The sequence below is a fragment of the Fringilla coelebs genome (genome assembly GCF_963513975.1).
Source record: "Fringilla coelebs genome assembly, chromosome: 11".
Lineage (NCBI taxonomy): Eukaryota > Metazoa > Chordata > Aves > Passeriformes > Fringillidae > Fringilla > Fringilla coelebs.
Window position 1 is genome coordinate 5,043,171 of NC_140037.1, and position 6,167 is coordinate 5,049,337.

Below are 6,167 nucleotides of genomic sequence, written 5' to 3' on the forward strand. Positions count from 1 at the left end.
CCATCTTTTTCCCATTGGCAGGGGTGGGAGCAGGGATGCCTGGGGCTGCCAGCTGGTGGGACTGTCGCTGGAGAAGGGGGAAACCTCAAGGAAGCAAGTTCAGCAGCACATGCCAGGCTAAAGAGGATCCCTTGTCCTACCTCCCCATGGTGCTCAGACAGTGTGGGGTGGCAGAGGGAGCAGAGTCTGTGCCTTCCTCCCTCTGCTCAGGGAGCTGACACTGCCTGTCATCCCTCTGGGATGGAGGGCCTTGCCCCGGGGCTCCTGCTTCCAAAGGGAGGGGCTCTGGTGCCACTTTGCCTGCATCTTGCCCCTGTCAGCATCCCAGGAACAAGGCCCAGGGATGTGGGTTTGCAGCCCTCTGCCAAGCTGAGCTTTGAGTGAGGCTTGGCCGTGGATGGGATGATGGGTCCCCCTGGGATTCCCCTCCTGTCTTTCCCCCTGGAGTTTCCCATCTCTGGGAGGTGCCCCCAGGATGACAGAAGAGGAACCTGTGGCTCTGCTGGTCCCCCTCTCGCCCTGTGATCCTCACGTGGAGCAGGGGCACGTGTGGCTCTGCTGCAGCTTGTCTGAGGGGGAAATGGGCAGTTTCAGTTTCTGCCCTCATCCCTGCTCCGTGGGTGCTGAGCAGGAGGCTGTTGGACACCCCCTCTGCCAGCCCCAGGACTCAGTGCTGCTGAGGAGGCTCTGAGCACACACGGATCCCAGCCTGGTAGTGCTGCTCCAGCAGGAGGGGGGCAGCCCCTGGGCAGGGCTGGCAAGGGGGTGCTTTGGGCTGTTGCTGTGCCCATGCTGTGTGATGTGACCACTGATGTCTGTCCCAAGTGGACCCCGAGGGGCAGCAGGGAGATCAGAGCGAGTGTGTGCCAAGGTGGTGACACCCAGAGATGTCTGTGACACTCAGGGATCTGCCTGTGACCTTCTGTGGGGACACACAGCCCCCATCACTGGAGCCACGGTGGTGTGGGGACTGTCCCACTGTGCTGATGGCAGCACCCCTGTGTCACTGAGGGCGTTTTTCCCCTCTGAGTCACTGCAGTCAGCGTTCTGCCCTCGCTGTCTTGCTCTGACTCTGGTGTCTGCTCCCCCCATGGTCCTGTTCTGCCCCCGGGCAGCACCAGCTCCTCCCCAGCTTTAACCCCACCCCAGCCAGCGTGGTCCTGATGGTCGGCAATGACGACAGTAGTGCTCGGGCTGTCACTGTCCCCAGGTTCCATTTGCCCCCTTCCACCCCCACAGCAGTGGCAAATGTTGCTAAGCTACAGAAATAAATATTTTCCAGCCCCAAATCTACTGAGGTCAATAACCCCCACAGCCACAGCACAGCTCTGGTGACGCTCTGGGGGTTTGTTTGTTGTGGGGGTTGCCAGGAGCAGGTTGGGGTGTCATCCCGGGCTCCTCCAGCCCCTTGGGTTCGGGATGGGTGGGTGGGAGCTGCCCCTGTCCCATGGCTGAGCTGTCCCATCAGCACAGGAGCCTCATCTGCCCCAGTGACACAGACCTCAGCATCTGCTTGGGCTGGGGCTGGGGGCCCAGGGGGTGTCACTGGGCACTTGACAGGGCCAGTTCCATGTGTGGGGTGACAGAGGCCCTAATGCCAGCCCTGTCCTGCCCAGCCTGTGCTGACAGCAGATCATCCTGAACCTCTGTGCTGGGCTGCCCAGGGCAGAGGTGGAACCCCCACCCCTGGAAATACTCAAAAAACATGTGGATGTGGCATTTGGGGACATGGATTAGTGGTGGCTTCGGCTGTGCTGGGGGAACAGTTGGACTCAATGGTCTTAGAAGGCTTTTCCCACTTAAATGATCCCATGATTCTGTGGCTTCTGCACATGGCTGAAGCAGCTCCCTTTGGACACAGGGGCTCTTCTGCAGGAACAGGGGGTGGATTTTCTTTCCTAGGAACCCCAGAAAGAGCTTGGGGACACACCAGAGTGGCCCTGAGATGGAGGTTGTGACATCCACTGACCCATGGAGGAACAGTTGTCCAAGGGCTGTTGTGCAGCCTAGGAGGAACCCTGACCTTGCTCCCCCCCTCACGGGGATACAAGGCTGAGGGGCTGGGGGGTCACATGAGGGAGGGTCTGGTGTGTAGGAATGTCTGTGGGTCAGAGAGTCTGTGGGTTTCAGGGTCTGTGGGTTGCAGGGTCTGTGGCCCTGCACGTGCCCTGGAGGTGCTGCAAAATCAATCAGAGCGAACACGCACGTCCTGCAATACAGGCAGTTCCTCCCCAGGGTCCTGCTCCCCGCAGCAGGAAAAGCGTCCAACGCAGCCCTGGCCAGGCTGGAGTGGGGCTGTGCTGCTGCACAGGGCCACCAGCGAGGCTGTCACTGCTCCCTGCCGCAGTCCCCAAGGGCCCCCGGGTGTTTTCTCAGAAGCACTGGCAGCAGGAAGTGGGTAACCCCAGTGGGGCGGCTGCGTGCGCCTGCAGCTGCTCCCACAAGCCCGGCTCCCCCAAGCCCGGCTCCCCCAAGCCCGGCCCCCCCAGGCCCGACCCCCCAGGCCCGACCCCCCCGAGCCCAGCCCCCCCAAGCCCAGCCCCCCCAAGCCCAGCTCCCCCAAGCCCAGCTTCCTGTGGCTCCCCTGCAGCCCACAGCGGCGTTTGCCAGCAGAGCAGGTGCTGGATCTCACACACTTTCTCCCAGTGAGCCCCTTTTCCGGGCTGGGGGTGCAGCTCTGGCTTGAAGCAGATCTCCTGCGTTCCTGGGGACCCAGCTGGACTAGCTGGGACATGGAGGTGACAGCTTCGTGGAGGTGGCCCTCGCTGGCAGGCAGTCACCTCCTTCCTGTACTGCATGGAGGGCACCACTGCAGGGACTACCTCAGGGCAGGTGTGGCCTGTATTCCCCTGCTTCCCCCACTCTCAAACCCCAGGAAAAAGGGATGGAGGGATGCGTCCCTCGAGGCAGGACCACCATGCACATACCGGGGGGCTGATGGAGCTGGAGGAGCTCCCCACCCTGCCCAGGTGTGATGTTCCTCAGTGAAGCTGCTCCCACCTGGAAGGACCTCCCCAGCCACTGAGGGGGCAGAAAGAGTCGGCAGAGTTCCCCTGAAAGAAGCTGTTGCCACTCTGCAATTTGGAGAGGAAGCTCAGCTCTCTGGGGAGGGGAAGTCCCCTGCTGCCCAGACAGTCTGGCTGTGATAGTGAAAGAGGCTGTAACTATTTTGGGAGACAGCCTAACCCCAGGGATGTCACAGGCTTTCTGTCCTGTGAAGCCCCCTCACATATTTTTCTGGAATCCCAGAATGGTTTGGGTTAAAAGGGACCTTAAAGCCCATCTTGTTCCACCCCTGCCATGGCAGGGACACGTTCCATTATCCCAGGACACTCCAAGCCCCAATGTCCAGCCTGGCCTTGGGCACTGCCAGGGATCCAGGGGCAGCCACAGCTGTTCTGGGCACCAGGGCCTGCCCACCCTGCCACAATTCCTTCCCAATACCCCATCCATCCCTGCCCTCTGGCAGAGGGAAGCCATTCCCTATTGTCCTCTCCCTCTTTGTTCTTGTCCCCAGTCCTTCTCCAGCTCTCTTGGAGCCCCTTTGCACTCTGAAAGGGGCTCTAAGTTCTCCCTGGAACTCCCTTTTCTTCAAGTGAGCAGTCCCACCTCCCCCAGCCTGGCTCCAGAGCAGAGGGGCTCCAGCCTTTGGACCATGGAGGGATTTTTCCCCATTTACAGGGCAGGGAGAATTTGGGCCCTTTTGGGTTTGCCAGGTGTTGCTGCTGCACCTCAGGGCTGGGAGGATCCTCCTCACCACTCCCGGTGTCCCTGGGGAGCCCCCGTGTGACCTCCATTTGCCCAGGTGACAGGAGAGTTCCCCCTGGCAGGGATCCCAGCCCAGGGATGGAAGGAGAGAGGCTCCCCGAGCCCCTGGTGAGGTGCAGAGCGCTGTCATCGGGGGTTGGTGCTGCTTCCTCCGGCCGCTGTTCCCCGCTCAGCCTCTGACCTCATCCCGCAGCTATCCGAAGAGACAATGCCGGTGTTGGTGGCCAGCACGGTATCCTGTCCCCTCGTGTCCCCCCGGTCCAGTCACTTCCCGGGATTGTTCTGCTCCCCTGGCCGGGCCTGGCCGCGCTGTCCCGCGGGAGGGGCAGGGATGAGCCGGGGCCGCTGGAGCTTTGCTCCGCTGGAGCACGGCTGGGGCACGGCATGGGGCAAGGAGAATCATCCTGTCCCTGAGCTTCCTCCTGCCACCCTCTGCTCCGCCAGGAGCTGCCCGAACGCCCCCAGCCCCGTGCCCATCCCAGACAGAGCCCTGGGTGTGACGGTGCCGAGCCCGAGCCGGGTCGGGGCGAGCTCAGGAATAGCGGGGCTGGGGCTGGACCGGGCCGGGCTCCCTGCTGGCCGAGCGGCATTACCCTCAGAGCTGAGCCGGTTCATCCAACACCGGGAGAATCCAGCCCCGGGTCGCCATTCCCTGGCTCCAAGCCTCCATTCAGGCAGGGGCTGAGCCTGCAAATACCCTCCTCACCATAATCCCTGATTTCTGTGCCCAGAGGCCAGCAGCTTGCTCCAGCAGTGATCTTTGGACCTGGAATATCTGCCTGTTCCCATGCAATTATTCGTGTTTTGGGAGCACAATGCCCAGCCAGGCTTCTTCCTCGCTGTGTCCCACCTGTCCCTCTCATGTCCTGCCTGTGCAAACGCTGTGGGAAATGTTTAGATTGTAAAGTTCAGCTTGTAAAGCTGAATACTTCAGATTGTAAAGTTCAGCTCTTTTCCCATTTGCCTCTGATATTTACTTTTTTTTGGGATATGTTCAGAGAATCCAAGACTAGTTTGGGTTGGGAAGGAACTTAAATATCCAGTTTCACACCCTACCCTGGGCAGGGACACCTTCCACTGTCCCAGGCTGCTCCAAATCCCAGTGTCCAGCCTGGCCTTGGACACTGCCAGTGGATCCAGGGGCGGCCACAGCTGCTCTGGGCAGCCTGTGCCAGGGCCTGCCCACCCTCACAGGGAAGGATTTCTTGCCAATATCCCGTCTACCCCTGCCCTGTCTGTTTGAAGCCATTATTCCTGGCTGGCTCCAGCTGCATTGCAGCCCTGGATGGCCGGTGCTGGGTGGGCATTGCTGGCAGCCCCTCTCTGCAGAGGCCAGGGGGATGAAGCATCCTGCTGCTCATCCCTGCAGCCGTGCATCCTCTGGAGCATCCCTCCTTCCCTCCTTCCTGCCTGCTCTTGGTGTGATCAGCTCAGACCCCCAATCCTTCTGGGACAGCAGCTCTGGCCTGGCACTTGCAGTACGGACTGCACCAGGAGCTGATTTTATCCTCCCTGAGGGTTGCCCTGGTTTGTCCCAGCCAGGAAAGCAGCAGGGAAAGCAGCACCTCTCCCCTGGATGCCCTCTCCAAGTGGGGTGCTGGATCCAGGGTGGCCCAGAGCATTCAGGGATGGCTCCTGGAGCACCCAGTGCTTTGGGCTGGGTTCTGCTGGCATCAGGTGGGTGGGAGATGAGGTCTGCCATAGGAGTAGAGGCAGAGGGCAGTAGGTTCATCCTGGAATGATGCCAAGGGCCTGTGCAGGGAGTTGGGGGGACACTGGCCAGCTCGCCCTGGCCACGTGTTTCCAGCTTGTGCTATTTCAGGGCTTCCTGTTTCCCTCAACACAGTGCCTTCCCGCAGACTGGGACCAGCCTGGGGCTGTCCCGGCCTTGCTGGGATGGGGCTGGGCTCCGTCCAGCCTGGGGGATTTGTTCTTCCTTCTGGTGGTGTTCCTGAGCATGGAAAACAATGGGCAGGAAGTGGGGATGGGGTCTGTGTTCCTCCCCCCTGGAGCAGCTCAGCCCCGGCTGAGGGAGCTGGGGGGGCTCAGCCCGCAGAAAAGGAGGCTCAGCAGAGACCTTTCCTCTCCCTCCAGTTCCCAGGAGGCTGGGTGGAGCCCGGTGGGGATTGCTTCTCCCAGGTAACAACTGGCAGGACAAAATCAAACGCCTGAAATTGTGCCAAGGGAGGTTTAGGTTGGATATTGTGAACATTTCTTCGTGGACAGCGCTGTCCAGCCCTGGCACAGCTGCCCAGTGTGGAGTGGAGTGCCCATCCCCGAAGGGGTTAAACAGCCCTTTGGATGTGGCACCAGGGGACGCGGGCTAGTGGCGGCCCCGGCAGTGCTGGGATCTTGGAGAGCTTTTCCAACCCCCAAAATTCCATGGATCTGTGATCACT